Source organism: Pseudopipra pipra, chromosome 6 (assembly GCF_036250125.1).
Source record: "Pseudopipra pipra isolate bDixPip1 chromosome 6, bDixPip1.hap1, whole genome shotgun sequence".
Taxonomy (NCBI): Eukaryota; Metazoa; Chordata; class Aves; order Passeriformes; family Pipridae; genus Pseudopipra; species Pseudopipra pipra.
In genome coordinates this window covers 2,289,296-2,305,744 of record NC_087554.1, presented here as the reverse complement: position 1 = coordinate 2,305,744, position 16,449 = coordinate 2,289,296, and positions in this window count along the sequence as shown.

Below are 16,449 nucleotides of genomic sequence, written 5' to 3'. Positions count from 1 at the left end.
GATGTCTGCTCCCTGAGTTCTGTCTCACTCCACAAGAGGAAAGTACTTTGGATTCAATGTTTGTTTATCTGTTTATGGTGAACCTGGCAAGCTGCTGTAAGACTGCATGAAGAAAGGCCAACAGAGAATGTGAAGGCAAATTACCATTTGTGAAATTGGTTGATGTAGGATAGCGTTTTAGGAGCCTGTAAAGCTTCTCTGAAATGCACTTTGAATTTTTATTTCTTATCTGTAGAGCATTATAGGAGTACAAATCCCTTTACATTTAGCTGAGGGAAGAGTCAGACTGACAGGAATTGATTCTGCAAGTTGTGCAAATTGAAGAAATATTTCATTATTTCTTCTTACCAATTGAAATGCCTTTTTTTTTGTTTTTTTTTCTCCCCACCATAGGTAATACTCTTTATTTGTCATCAAGCTCTTTAATGCTTTTAAATATGATGCTAAGTTTGCTAAGTTCTTCTAAGAAAAGCAATTAATGCCTATCAGCTGGAATTAATGAAAACAGCTCAGATATCTTTGTATTTATCAATGCAGTTTACTATTTGCACTATGTCACTTGTACAAGCCCTGTAGGACTCAGATATTAGGTTTAGCATTAAGGCTGGAGATGTAGAAGAAATAACTCTGACAGAATGAATATTTTATGCATCTTATATTGCCATCTCACAGTTAGCTTACAAACACTAAGACCCATGTGGACTACTTAAATTTTTACCAAAGAAAGGGAAATTCTTTCAAGGCAATATTCTGATATCAATAGGACAGGCATGCAAAACCAGAGATACGTGCACTGAGGTGTTCCTGGTTATTGTGTGGGGTTTAGGACTATCCTTCCATTGGTTTGCAAAATGCTGGATGTAGCATAAAGGAAAGTTATATACATATATACGTATGGGTGCCAGCTTCGAAGTACATGCAATTATTATTATTATTCCACAACACAAATACTCCTACTTTTTGAAGTAATTTCTGAATATCTTCCAACATGAACTTCTGAATAGTTTTTATGTAGTTCTGCTAGAAGTGAAGACATGGGGATGCACATTACTTAAAATGATGAACAGTTTTTTTGGTTTTGTTTTTGAGGTTTTCTTATTTCTGTGTTCTGAAGTATCTTGTGCCCAATTTATATATACACAGTTGAAGTAATTCGCTGCCACTTTGATTTCTTTTTTTTTTTTTTTCCTTCTTTAAGCTGTCCCAACTCTGTGTCTTTGATATCTTATATTTTAGTCTTAGAGTTTAGGCTTTGTGGGCATACAGATGCAACTGTCCTCTTTCATTTGATGGCCATTAGATCATGTGCAGTGTGATCCCATCAGCTTTCTTGCCTTATTGGTCCAGCCTAAACACAGAAGGGCAATATTGATAGAAGAAAGTCAACAGCAAGTCCTCCACTTCCCTTGATTAATTGTGTGATAAATTGTAGTAAGGAGTCTGAAGACAATTATTCCCTGAAGCCTCTCACGGAAAAAGAAAGGTTATAGGATTTGATGCTTGGGGCACAGAGACATTGCTCAGTTTAGCTCCTAAGATAAACCAATGCTAATTTTGTGAGACCCACGGTCATGTTTTCACATCTTCTGTCATTTTTGCAAAGCAAAATCAAAATTCTCATAACGTGCAGAGCAAAATGTCATTTTACAAAGTTGCAGTTGGGTCTGTTTCAATTTGCAAAGCAAATCTTACTTGTTCTTTTTTTGTTAGAAGCAGTGGGAGAATATCACAGTATTCAAGACCAAACAGCAGCAGAACCCCAGGCAAATACTGACCTCTCTCCTCTTGAGTAATGAGCAGAAGAAATCTTTGCAGTCTTGTTTAACAATTAATTCTCATGAATGTGTATCATCTAAACCATTACAACTATTCTTGCTATGTAAATCTGATACAGGTCCAGAATTTCTTGAATTGTAGGATGTATTTTGATTCTGGAAAATCAATAACAGTGTTATGATACTCATTTTTTGTAAGACCATTTTTGTGTGCTGCTACAATTTTTTTTTAGTTTTAAAAATGAAACCAAAAATCTCTTGCTGAAGAACTGCAACTGAATTATAAAGATATATATAGTGAAAACTGTCTCCTTGAGTTTGTGGATTCTTGAATTTTCTCTGTCTTTGTTTCACTATGACATGGTTCTTTTATGGTCTCAGTCTCTTCCATATTGTTCTAACATGTAATCCACTTGTCTTTTAAGTAAAACCAAGACCATGCACCCATCATTCCACCGTGCCTGAGTTCAAAATGTGCAATAAGCTGTGTTGACATGATCTTAGGTAGGCAGTTCTACCTGGAGTGTACCTGTGCATATTTCCTTCTTTTAGGTTCTTACATTCTTGGGTGTTTTCCTAAAAATTCTTTGATAAAATTTGTGCTATAAAATGCAATGTACCAGATTTTCAGCTAATGGAAACTGGAATCTTTTGAAGATATCAGTCAGGCTAATTTTTCTGAGGGTTAGGCCATTCCTGCTGCTGCTTCAGTCTACCCAAGGCATTTACCTTTAAATGTTACCCACATTTAAGGTGAACACTGGCCTGTTCAACCTGATACATGGTAAAGATTGATGAGATTTGACAATGTCTGAGTATAAATGAAATGCATCAAACCAGAATGTATGTTTAATGCTCTTAGTGAGAAATATAAAGCTGTTCTTAATGATTATGTCTATTAAATTTAATTATAGTTAAAGCATCTCATTTCGGCAGTCTTTTATCAATTGTAGGAATATATCCACTAGCTTCCAGTGATGTGTTCTTCTAAGCACTGTTTCCTGTATTTTATGTAAATCCTTGTAAAAAACCCCACAAAACTTATGAAAGTTCTGAATTAAGATTTCTGACGGTAAAAATACCTTCTTCAAACTCTATTCCAAGTTATGTAACCTGAAAAGAGAAAATAATTTATTCTATTGCATGGAGTTGGCAATTCTTAAACTTAATGAACTCTTGCCATATTAAAAATATTGTAAGTCCCATGCCCTGCAGCCTCAGGATACCAGTGTGATTTTTTTTTTAAGAAGGTTCTCTCTTCATGTGCTTAAGTGAAAACTTGAAAATGTGATCTAGTGTAGGCTAAAAACTAAGAAAGCAAGCAGAAGCTTTTTCTGTATTTTAAAAAAACCCCAAATATGCAGAACACGACTTGTGGTAGAATAGTCTTGGTTAGCACCTTCTTCATGGATGGGATGGCACTGGATATCACCACTATTTCTGAATAGAGAAGTTCAGAAAGCCAGTCTTTTACTTGCCTTTGTGCAGTGTCATATCAAAAAACCCCCTGCTGTTGGGAATTGTGGAGGTAATTTCACCTGCTGCAGTGTTGTACTTTGATGGTTAAAATGTGAGATACATTTATCTTTATTGCTTCAGTGAGATGGCTCCAGATGAAAGTCATGTGAGTGGAATATCATGGTCTGCCTCATGTGAAACCTCAAAGTACAGATTCTGGATGAGGAGACACGTCACAGCTGGAACATTGACGTGTCTTGATCTTAGTGATTGTTTAGGACAGTTGGATGAATATGCAAAAGAAAAGAAAAGGGGGGAGAAAAAAGTCCAAGTGAAGTTAATTTGGACTACGTTCATAAGTTTAGAAAAACTACAGGGTTTTTTCCTAAAGCTGGTTTGCTAGCAAACGTGTACTAACAATGTAGTGGTCATATGTCTTCAGGTAAACCAGATATGGTGTGTCTTATTCAGGATTACCATTATGTGGTCTGTTAACAGAGAGTGTCATACTTAAATGATCATGTTTGTATTTATAAACACTTGTACTGCCAATCTGGTAATAGCACAGCAGAGAGATTTTATGATCTTCCTGTAGCAAATAGACTGAATTTAAGCCAGGGAAAATTTGCTGTAAAACTCATGGACAAGTTATGGACTAAGAACTACCGAGCAACTTTATTCTATGAATAATTATAAATGAGAATATGTTAGAGAAAATGATGATTGTTGGAGAATGTTTTTTAAAGTAGAGATCAAATTGTTTATAATTCACTGTGAGGTAATTGACTGTCTGTAAGAAACAGTATGCTTAACATAGGATATTCAGTATGTGGAAGGTCAAATCTAGCTACACATTGCATGCTTACAGTCAAAGCAATTTGCCAGTAGAATGAGGCCAGTAGAACATATCTGATTTATTACAGTCCACTCCTAGCTCAAAAACCCAACCTCTTAGGAAACATCCTCTGCCTGTACACTCTGTGGAGAGACCGTGTCTGTTGCAATTAACCCTTTAAATTTTTTGAATTCTATATTTGCTCTCTGGTCTGGACGAGATAATTCACATATTCCTGCTGTTCGTGCTGGGTGGAATTTTTATTTGTGCTCAGGCAGTCGGTTGCAAGTAACGGATGCCAAAAGCATTTTGTATGATTCCAGGTTTCTGCCAATGAGGGTTGGCCTTGTTTAGCTCTCTGGAAAGGGCTGCAGGGTATAATTGAATATTTTCAGACAGTCGAGTCAGAGCACTGGAGAAACAGTCTAAGCAAAGTACAGCACACTGGAAAATAAAGTCTTTCCTACAGAATTACACTATCAATTATACTCACCTTTATTCCAACATATCGTTGTCAAGCTACCTTTTTCATCTATTTGCCTGTTTTTTCAGGATGTGGGAAAAACCTATGTCATTTGTAGGCTGAGTGGCTTATTAACTAATAAGGGAAAAGCCCATCAGTTTGTTTTTCTGTCAATGTTAGTTCTTTGGATTAAGGGCTAGCTTCTCACTGTTCTTTGTTGCACAGGGTTATATACACTATAATCATTCTCCAGTTGTATAGTTAAAGAGAAGCATTAAAAATTAAGAAAAATATGCTACCAATAATATGATGTTAGGGACGAATTAAGGTTAATTCTCCATTAATCACCTGCATATGGCATTTAATACAATGTGGACAGTATATTGTAACACTTCCTAGATAGTTTTCTAGATAGTTTTGGGGTTTTTTTAGTGTATTTCATAACTGTCTGCTTGCTCACTGTTCAAAAGTTGGTTTCTTTTTGTTTAAATAAGAATGCTCATCCTCTTTATTAGAATATTTTTTACTGAATTTTCTGAATTGTCTTAAAAATAGGAGTTGATTTTTCTACAACTGAGGGAAATTGAGGCTCAAATACATCTCATTTGAAGGCATTGCAGGAGCTGAGATGTACCTATATCCCTACGGAAAAAAATTATATATCAGAGTGAAGTGTTGCTGAAATTAGTTGGTTTAAACACAGAACTAGATCCTTGATATGATGCTTGAGAAAGTTTTTCAAGCCTTATGACAAATTGAGTAAAAGAAGATTTTACAATTTCTGTTACTTCTCTTAAAAGTAGTGAGAGACACAGTTACTGTTTCTGAAAAATGATTCTATTCTTCGTGGGCATTTGCCATTTGTACTTTCAAGAGAAGGTCGATGGATTTGGGCACTTGACCTGATTGAAACTGAGTTGATTGCCAGCTTCCACTCGTTCCGTTGAAATTCCAGCCTGAGAAAACCAGCAGAAGACAGAATGTAGCCAAATTTAGCCCACCCTACATCTATATTGTCCTAAACAGCTTACAAGAGTTAACCCTATGACTTTTGATGCTTTATGTGCCTCACTGGACTAGCAGTGATGCCACAGAATCAGAGTTAAGAGAATTCTTACTGACTATACAAACTGGTGCAGAACCTTACTATGCTTTTCTTTTTGGTTGCAAAATATTATGGTATTTGCCAGTTTGAATTTTCTAAAGGTTTAACTTCTTTATCCTTTCACCATTCAATGAAATGAAACTACTGCAATGTGCTTGTCTACTTAGTTTTTACCAAAGAAATTGTATTTAAAAATCAAAAAAAAAGCAAAACCGAAAAGTTCTTTCAACTTTAAGCCCTGTTGAAAGGTAGAGACATTCATTCCAGCTCTGTTGTTTTCCTGCTGGAGCTGGCTCATGTTCTGGCACATCCCAGCTCGGGTAGAAGGCACATATTATAGCTGTCTGCACCCATCCAGTGAGGCAAATCCCAAGGGAGTCCTGTTTAGCACATTCATGAGACCTCTGTGAGATAACTAATAGGATTCTATTGCTGTATTAGGAGAATATACTTAAACTGATTCTTAAGTGTCCAGCCAAACATTAAAGTGGCTTTAAAAGTTTGAAAGCGACTTGCAGAGCATAAGAAACTGCGGTGTTGAAACCTTTTAAAATTACTTCACAGAAAGCAAGACTATCCTTTTCTTATGTATAACTTGCTATTCTGTGAGAGTAAGTAACAGGAAAGACAGGTGTTCCTAAGCAAATGCTCGTTGATATGATTTACAGCTTTGAAAATATGTTTAGGAGAATTTTTTTAAACATTAATTTTGTGTATGTTTATCATATGGTACTTTAAATTTCTATGTCCTACAAGAAGTCTGATTTAGAACACATTTTCATGGGTAATTAGTGAGAAAAGGACTAGGCTTGATAGAAGACGTTGCTCTTGTCAGAATTGTTCATCGTTACTGTTTTCCTGCAGATCCAGGAATTTCAGAAGTGTGTCTTGCTGATGAATGTTCTTTTCTTGACATAATATTTCACTGTATTAAACTAAAAATAGCAAGTGTTAATATTCACCAGTCATTTCTAGAAACAGTGAAGATGCTTCTTTTGTTACGTGTATTCCCCACGTTAATCCCATTTAATGTGTGTATCTACTAAATCCACAATCCTGCAAGATGCAAAGAATGGGGCTCAGTGAAATCAATGAAATGACGTGTGACCTTCTCTTTCCCATGATTCAACATACTAATTCCTTCATGAAGAGAAATAAAAAATGAAATCAGGCCTTAAAATAGATTGTTACCTGTTCTCCCTGTGTTCTGAGGTGGTCCCTGAACAGCAGCTGATATTAGATCTGCTTTCACAGCAGCCTCTTTAGGGCATGAAGCACAGGCAACTTTCACTGAGGTTTCCTTCCCCCATATGACTCTTTTTGCTACACCCTTGACATGACTGTTATATACTTCAGCGTTTCACATTGTCATGAAAACTCATTCAAGCAGAAAATTTACCATTAGAGACACAGAGTAATGCCCTTGGTTTATTTTAAGAAAAAGTATAAATAGCTCTAGGTCTACATGCAAAGTTTTTGTCTAGAGGCCATTTTTATACCCAAGTTATAATAAAAGCCTCAAAATAGTTCAGAAAAGATTATGTCAGCTTACTCTTACTCTCCTGCTGCAGGATCTGTTGGCAATCAGGCATACCAGCTTAACCTTTCTTTTAAAGAGTGTTATTGAATTCAAGCTTTCTTTAGACATTGAACCGTGATCTTGTGTCAGGTGGGATATGTGAACTTTTTTTCCTTTTCTCCTTTCTTTCAGTTTTTTTTTCCTTCTTTTGCTCACCTTGGATGAACTAACACAAGGTGTTTTAGCATGAAATAATGACTCAAAAATGGGAAGATGGGCATTTTTATTATTTAATTTGCGTGTTTTACATGTCTGCCTTGTCCTCAAGATAACTTAAAACAAACCAAACATGACAGTATGGCCTAGTCTTCTGCCCCAAAAGATGTAGAATAAAATGTAGGGAAGCTGTGAGTCATTCTTGAAACGGAGCTTTTGCTCCGAAGATTCTTAGTGATAGTCTGAAAAATTACTATTAATATAGTAATAATTAAATGTAAATGACTAATTCAATTATATATATGTAAAGTTGGAAGGGACCAAGAGATTCATGTGCAGATTCCTGCTCTCCCAAGGCAACAACAGCCATACATGTGTGTGTCTTACAGATTTTTGTGTAACATCTTCTTAAAGCCCTCCAATACTTAAAGCCCTCCAATACATGCTACAAGTTCTCATCACAATTTATTCGTGTTTTATATCTTTCTAATGTGAAAAGTTTTACTCTGAAAATGTAAACTTAACCTAATATTACTTGTTGCTGTTTAGGTCCTTGATTTTCTTTTGTGTCCTTGATTGTAACAGTAGAACAGTTATTTCACCATTCTCTTTCTAGGAACCTTCCATACTTTTTGTATTGCTACTGTGTCTTGTACATTGTTTTTCTCCTCCCTAGACCAAACAATCCCAGTCTTTTCAGTCTTTACTCACAATTTGTGAATCCTGAACTTTTGATCCTTTCTATCCTCCTTTGGACTGGATTTTCTCTCAGTGATTATGACCTCTGTAAGTCATTTCCCATAGCCACATACAGAATTTTAGCTAATACCTTTCTAGAGTCAACCAGAAGAAACAAGTTGCTTTCTGAGTCTTATGCAGAGAGATTCTGTTTTTCTTTTCATGGTATGGTTTGCCTTTTTTCATAATAGCCCTACTTGTTTGATATGTGTTCAGATTAATTGCTTGAACCCAGATTCTTTTCTGAGGACCTTACGGGCCTCAGTACTGTTTTTTGTCTTACATTTATGCAGTTGATCAGTTTATTCCACATGTGATACTTTCCTCTGGTCCTGTTTCTTCAGGGCACTTGTTTAATCAGGATGATTTTGAATTCTCACCACGGCCTTTGAAGAGCCACCAGGCTCTTCCAACTTTGTTTTTGTCTTCAAATTTAACAGGAACACCACTGACCTCCCTTATCTTAGATGAGCTGGCATAGCCAAGAATTAAATTTCATGCCAACTTGTGATCAGCACTTACAAAAGGACTGTAAATCACCCATAGATGCCAGCAGCTGTCTCTCACAACCAGGATATGTTACTCTTCCAGAAGCATCTGTTCTGAATGCCTTGTCAAGTAGAATGAATCCTGTCCTTTAGTTTAAATCATACACTTGAGACAACATGTTTGTATTGGCACCTTGATGGCAAAAAAAGGGAAGGGATTGATATTTCAGTGGTCTGTGGAAATACTAAACTAAGTGGTGCTTTGAGAAACATGCAGCAGGAATGAGAGAGATGTGTTTGCTTCTCCCAGAACCGGGAGAACCACTAGCTGAACAGTATAGTTCCATCTATTACAGCATTTTTGTTTGAATACTGTGATAGTTGGTGAGTGAGACAATGGTTAATAGCACAAGTGAGGATTTATGCTTTCTTTTCCCCTCTGCTCCATGCTTCTTAGTAGGGAGAGATGATTGAGGGGATCTTATCAATGCATACAAATATCTCAAGGGAGGGTGCCAAGAGGATGATGCCAGACCCTTTTCAGTGGTGTCCAGCAACAGGACAAGGGGCAACAGGCACAAACTGAAGCGCAGGAAGTTCCATCTGAATATGAATAAAAACTTCTTTACTTTGAGGGTAACAGAGCATGGGAACAGGCTGCCAAGAGAGCTTTTGGAGTCTCCTGCTCTGGAGATACTCAAAGCCTGGACACAGTCCTGTGCAACCTGCTCTAGGCAAACCTATTTTAGTTGGACTGGATGATCTCCAGAGGTCCCTTCCAACCCCAACCATTCTGTGGCTCACCAGTATAACAGCGTTTTCATAGACCTTAATAGACTGATCAAAGTGTTTTATGAATGCTGAGTGAAGTCACAGACATGGCTGTAGTCCCCCAAACTTCAAATAAGTAAAAATATTATATTTGAAGTGTATAAAAATATTGGGGAAAAAAGACTGGATGTAAAGAGGTAGAGATCAAAAATCAAAGCTTATGATCTAGGTTGTGAATCAGCTGCTGATCAAATCAGTGCTCTCAAAATACTGGAAGTATCGGAGCACTTAATACAAATATGACTGCTACCTTTCATAAATAATTTCATCTCTGTGTGTTCTTTTAGAGTAAATGGTTACAAGAAAGTTCAAGGACAGACCAGTAAAGCTGAGATAATAACAAAGGCAGTTTATTGTCAGGGGACTCTGGCAATAAAAATACAATACACATTTTACTGCCAGTGTTGTGATTTATTAGTTCATCTTTAACTCTTTGCCCTTCACTCCAATTTTTACTCCAGTCGTCCTTTAACTTCCTTCTTTAATGGCATCACCCACCAGTGTCACTGTGTGTTCTCCCACAGGAATCTGAGATGGAGTTAGCTGTCAGTAAAGGACACGAGCTGGTGATTAATATTCTGGGTGTACAACTGGACTGTTGTCTCACGGGTATTGAGCATATACTGCAGATGTCTCTCTTGGAGCACATCTGTAGCCATAACTATTTGATTTTAAGTATGTTTCTTGAATAAACGTAGATTGTGATCTCTTGAATGTGCCTCTGATCTCTTTTTGAAGATGTAAGAATAAGTAGAAGGTGGACCCCAAGATCATTCTTCAGCTGTTTGTGATAAGGGATGTACAACAGATGTACATTTTGGGAGGCATACCATGAGGATTGTTGGCAAGGAAAACATTACCTCTAATTTTCTTACTATTACTCCTCCTTTTTCCAAAATCTTCTAAAAGGTGTTTTTTAATCTGTTACATGATTTTGGTTGGATCTTCGTTGCCTGTAGTTACTAAATGCCTGTTGACATCTGGGTTTCTAATGTCTGCTTGCCTCAGAATATTGCAGGGTGCTACATTAATTCTGTCATCTTATATGTGAAGCAACCAATCTCAAGCCTTATCCTCCATTTCATTAACTTCTTGATGTGATCTGCAAGACATTATATAATCATGGAAATAGGTTCCAGGCCATTTTCCAAAAAAATGCCAACTGCAGTGTGAGGTCAAACTTTTTTTTTTTTTTTTTTTGTCTTAGCATGGATGTGATTGTAGGGGATAGTGAAATGATTTATGCAGAAAAGATTAAGTAATCAGTGCTGGAAAAAATGTGTGCATGTAACCTCTAGTTTACATTTGTTGTCAGCCAGGACAGACATGCTGTTCATGGCATATCCTCAAGACCTGCAAGAGTCCACTGAATGACCTGGTGTTTATTTGTAATGAAACACAATGATAAGTAGCACAGCTATGCCAAAAACCGTAAATGCAATCTAAACTTCTGTTCTTTGAAGTAAAATTGTAACTTCTAGACATATTCCTGTTCAATTGCACAGAGAGGCTTTCTTTAATTAGTTTAGTTGTTGAATGATAAAAACCAGGATATATCTACCTTCCCTAAAACACTGAGATCCCTAGATAGTATTAAGTTCTATTGTTGTCAACATGATTAATTTGCCATAAGATTCCCTCTTTTCAATTAGATGCATGGCTGGGTGTTCTCTATTGGAACTATAAGTTACAAAGAGACAGAGACTTCTTTACTGATCAGTTAAAAAGCTTGTCTGCATTTGGAGGGCTTGCTGCTAAATGAACAAAAAAAGCAATCACAGCTTTCCAAATGTTATGGAGTGTAAGGAGAGTTTATGGCTTGTTTCCTGTTCTTCCTTTTCTGCCTTTACAGGTTGAACTTGTTCTCAGAATAGAGTAAGTTAGTAGGACTTTTGTTGTTCTGGTTTTGCCTTCCTAAAATCACAGCAAAAAGTAGTGATTTTTTTTCTTTCATATTTTGTCCTGTTCACATATCCTGGGCCTTTGATATGTGAATTGTTGTTGAGTAGTGTGAACAGTATCTGTGGGGATTCACTAAAGAACTTTAATAGAAGAGATAATATTTTTGAGGCCTTGGTGTGTATATGGATGGTTCTACTCTGCAATCATGGCTTATGCAGAATTAGGGGACCGACAATCTGTTCAGTGCTGGTAATTTCTGTAAAAAGATCCCACTGATTCCCCATTGCCTCAGGTGTATTGATCCCTTTGAGGATAAGTACTTTAAAATTTGCTGGTCTGGGATTTTATACTTCTTAAGGATTTTGTTGGAGCTTCTAAATAACTGGCATCAACGCAAACTAGTTCCTAAACATGTATATAGTGTTCTTCATGGGAGAGGAAGAAAGTGGATTTTTGGGGAAAACCTTGCCCTCCCTGTTTAGAAAAAAATTTCTTTAAAATGTTTTCAAAATTCATTGAAAGTTTCTGTAGAGTAGAATGAAGTGAGGAAGATTTGATCTTATTCCATGTGTGCTGCCTTAATCCATCATGGCTATAACAATTTGTGTAACTAAACCTCTTGATTGTTCCTATGTTTGACTATATCCCTTCCCTTGTTTAAAACCTCCAGAATTTTAGTTTATTCTTGATCTTAGGACAAGGACTACTGTTTGGGGTAGAGGATAATAGCTCTAAATTTTGCCTGTCTTAAAGACCTAATCTCAGTTCATTGCACTATTCCTTTTTTAATTAATGGGGAGAAGTGGGCATTTCCAAAGAGCAAATGACCTCACCTAATCCTAACACCTTCTAAAGGTGACTGTCTTTATAGGGAACTTGATAGTCTGGACTATGAGAGAGGATATCCAGCTGCACAAATGTCCCTGGGCATTATTGCAGTAGTGGCAGCAATACTTTTGATATGATGCACCAACTCCTTTATCCCCAAGAAATGGTACCTCATCTGCAGTCAGAATGAAACCGTTTTCCTGAATCTAAAGAATCCTTGTTTAGTGGTTCTCCCTGATTCTTGCCTGGCTGATGCTGAAATTTTCAATTTTTTTAGTGATACTGGTGTCACTAAGCCCTTTTCTTTGAGTTGCCACTTCCTGTAGAAACTCAAGCAGACACATTTATTTTTTTTTTACACAGAAAAGGGAGCAGCTGAGACTCCATGTGGGAATCCTTCTGATCTCTGCTGGCTGTATAGGAGAAACTGTTGCAGCTGTAGCTCTTGTTCTTTATCCACCTTGAGGGGAGAGGTCAGTGTGTGCTTGCCAGTGCTGTGTAGACATTACCAGGGTGTGCTGTGGCATGATGGTAGCTCCTCAAGCAAAACAGAAGGTGCTCTATTTTTAGACTAGTAAGCCCACTGCTCTTGGTCAACTGCTGTACTTAGTGAAGGATCCAGATGCAAGGTTCCCTAAAGGCAACTGAATCTGGCTGTCAACACTACCTCATATGTTCACACTGCTACATTTTGCTTTACAGCATGTTTTGGAGAACAAATGCTTAAAAAACATCAAGTGTACATTTTGCAAGTGTTTATTCAGCAGAAGCTTAAGATATTATGTATTACACACTAGCACATAGTCAAGGGAAGGTGATTGCTCACAGGTTGCCTCACTGGCAGAAAGCTTCTGTAAAGTTTCACCTGTTAAAAGTCAAGCTGTTATGTTTAAGAGAAGATGAAAGAAAGTAGTGTTAAACTGGTTTTTAGATGTGTATATCATATGTTTTATTAAAAATAATTAAAGGAAAGGCTCAGTGTGATGGATGAATGATCTTTATGTGGTGTCCAGAGTTACTGGATGGAAAGTGACACACTGACTCTGAGTTAATTGCCTTCAGTACTGATTTAATAGCTACTTCTTCCAGTAATGGTCTTTGTTGCTTGTCCTATCCAAAATTAAAGTAACATTTCTCTGCCTTAAAGCCACAGAACTCAGTGGAAAATGTCCTAAATCCTACCCGTTCCTGGGGATACACACTAAATCTGACATTTTTAGCAGGCGAGCGTTGAAGAATGAATTACCCATTTATGTTAGACACCACAACAGGCCACAGAAATGAGTCATCTGCTGCATCTGGTCTGATCTACACATCACTGTTTTGGCTGCTACCTTCACACCAGCTACCCTATTTCCAGCCTGTCTCACTGTTTACTTAAGAACAGATATATCTCGTCTTTTTCAGAACCCATCTTTTGAGATAATTTCTGAAAGGCAGATTGGGAGTCTTCCTCTCAGGCTCATTTCTATCCCAACTCCATTTAATGGAGCTTCTGCTCTTGTTGCTCCTTCTCCTTTCCAAAATGTGCTGATTCACCTGGAGGTGGACGTGGAGGATCAGCTTTCCTTCGAAGATCAAAGCAAAAAGGTTATCAGCTAATTCACTGTGTCCTGTATCATTTGTAACCAGATTGTCTCCTCCATCCAGCAACAGACCTTCACTTTGCCCAAATTTCTTTTGCAACTGGCACACCTGTAAAGTCCCTTCTTGTGACTCTTCCTGTCTGATGATAGTTTTATCTCCAGCTGGGCTTTGGCCTCTTTGATTTTTTTTAGCTTGCCTTATGTGTGTGCTTAGGCACTGGTTTTCAGAGACTCGCTACCAACATAATGAAAAACTCCAAGACAAAATTCTGCTTTCTTTTACTTTGAGGGAAACACGAACCCTTCTAGCTTTTTTTTTTTTCTATTTAAAGCGGTTGAAAGGGATTTTTGATTCACCAAATCTCTTCATAAAAAGTTTCTCAGTTTTCTTCTTCCGAGCTGAAATTTTCACTACCAACTTCTAATGAAAATATGTACTCATTTGTTTGGAAAACGTTTTGGGGAATTTTTTTGGCCAAAATATGTTGATTTTTTTTTTTCTTCATGCAAATGTCATTGATCAATTTGTTCTGATACAAAGAATTAAAAAGAAACAAATTCTGAAATCATTATTTTTTAAAAGAAAAATGTTATTATCTTTCATTAAAATTTAACCAAAAACCACAAGATCATCTGAAAAAGTAATTAATCCTTCAAGAATTAAATCCTCTATTAATTTTTTTCCAAGATGATGTACAAAACCTAGAACACATTGTAGAATAAACAAGCATTATTAAATATGAGAATAAACAACACATTTGTTTCTTATCTATCAGAATCAAATTTTTGGGGAGAGAGAGAACTAGAACATTGTTTAGAATTATAAACAAGTATTCTTTTTTGTGTTTTTCCAGGAAAAAAGAAGATGCTTGTATAATGATTAATTCAGACAGCCTATTCATAAAACCCTTCACTGAAATTTGTTCCCTTTTCTTTTTTTTTCTTTTCCCCTGAGAATACAGCTCAATGTTTGTTGATAAAACAGCTTGCTTCCCCCCAGATGGTAGGGCTGAAGCTACCCAAGAGCAGATGAGAAATTACACAAATGTAGGTCTGCTTCTTTTTAGGGAAAAAAAAAATGCACAAAACATATGCTGACTATTTGTTGCCCTAAACCATGCTTCATTCACTCAGAGAATTAATGACTGTGGCCTGAAAGTATAAATAATGAACTCAGTTTATCTGGAAGAGGAAGGATATCTTCATTGTGGGCTACTGGATTCCAAATAGTTGGTCTGAAAAGACAGATGAATACATAGATCCTAAGTTTTAAAAAAATTAAGCCCAGAAAATTTCTACTCAGCTCTAAGGAAAAAAAAAAAGAAGAAAAAAAAAAGAAAAAAAGTATATAAAAATAAAAATAACGGAGCCCACAGTGGAAAATTTGCATTTAAAACAGATCTTGTTAGGTAAAACAGCTGATTTGGTTCTGTTAAAGTCTACCTAATTTTTTCCTCTGTCACAGGGAAGGAAACATTTTTCTCTTGGCTAAGGCTCTTATACTTTCGTGATGTCTATCTGCTTGGTGAGTGTGCTGCTTTAGATTAAATATTCTGAAGTTTACTATAATAAAATTAGTTTTTCCAGAATCAGAGCAAATGGTGAAGATGTAGGACAGAAAGGTGTGAATTTAATAACAGAAAAGTGTGAATGTAGCAGATAAATGCAGCAGCATTCCAAGTGAATGGTAAAGTCACCAAGAGAATCATGTCTTTGGCAGAAGCAAGGGAAGGAAGAACAGGAGCAACAGAAACTGCTGTTTGCATACTAAAAAGTGGAGAATTCTATTACACCTCAGAACTACCTGAACTAATAAAATAAATTATTGGTATTTAAATTTATTAATGTATCCTTTATATATAATCTACCCTTTTAAAACACTGTGGTTTTTTTCTTGTCACTAAATACACGTGTTTTAGTTATTTTTATATCTCATCAGTGGACATGGAGCTCCATTTAAGAGTCCTACCGCAATTCTTTGTACTCTAGAGAAACAGAAGTGATTCTGTTATGTAAAAAAGGTATAATGTTTATCAAAATGGTTACAAGTCGAGGTTTGGAAAGATTATAAAAATCAGTCTCAAGTTTCTGTAGCACTTGGACTCTATTCAATTTTATCATTGCATATTTTGTGTAAGCAGCATTAGTATAAAACCAACAGTTTTCTGTTGCCTCCAGCTGTTTACCTGTTTCCTGACTGCTATTATAAACAAGATAGGGGCTACTTCTGCAAATGCAAACCAGTCTTCATTTCAGAGAGTCCTTTAACTCCAGGCCAGGTGTAAGGCTTGGTGTAGAAAGATGATTTATGTGACATGACTTGCTGGAAAAAGGAGGTGAGATGGTGAGCATCTGGGAGGGATACAGCAGACAGCAAAGTCACTGGGAAAAGTCTTAAGGTGATTTAGGTTGAACAGCTATTAAGATCCAGGTTAATTTAATATTTGTCCACAAAAAGAATTAGTGCAGGATGGTCAGCACGCCGCAAATTATAAATCACCAGGGGGATAAACCCTAAGAAGGGCTTGGATTCCTGTCAAGGCTGTACAGTCTGGAGTGTGGGGTACAACACCATCCATGTTCTGCAGTCTGTTGGGGCCCACCTCTCTTCAGACAAGCCCCTGGCATCCTGCCTGCTGCTGGTTTCCCAGTCTGCTTTTTGAAAGTGGATTTTGTCTGTCTGCCAAAATAGCAGCACCTGGAAA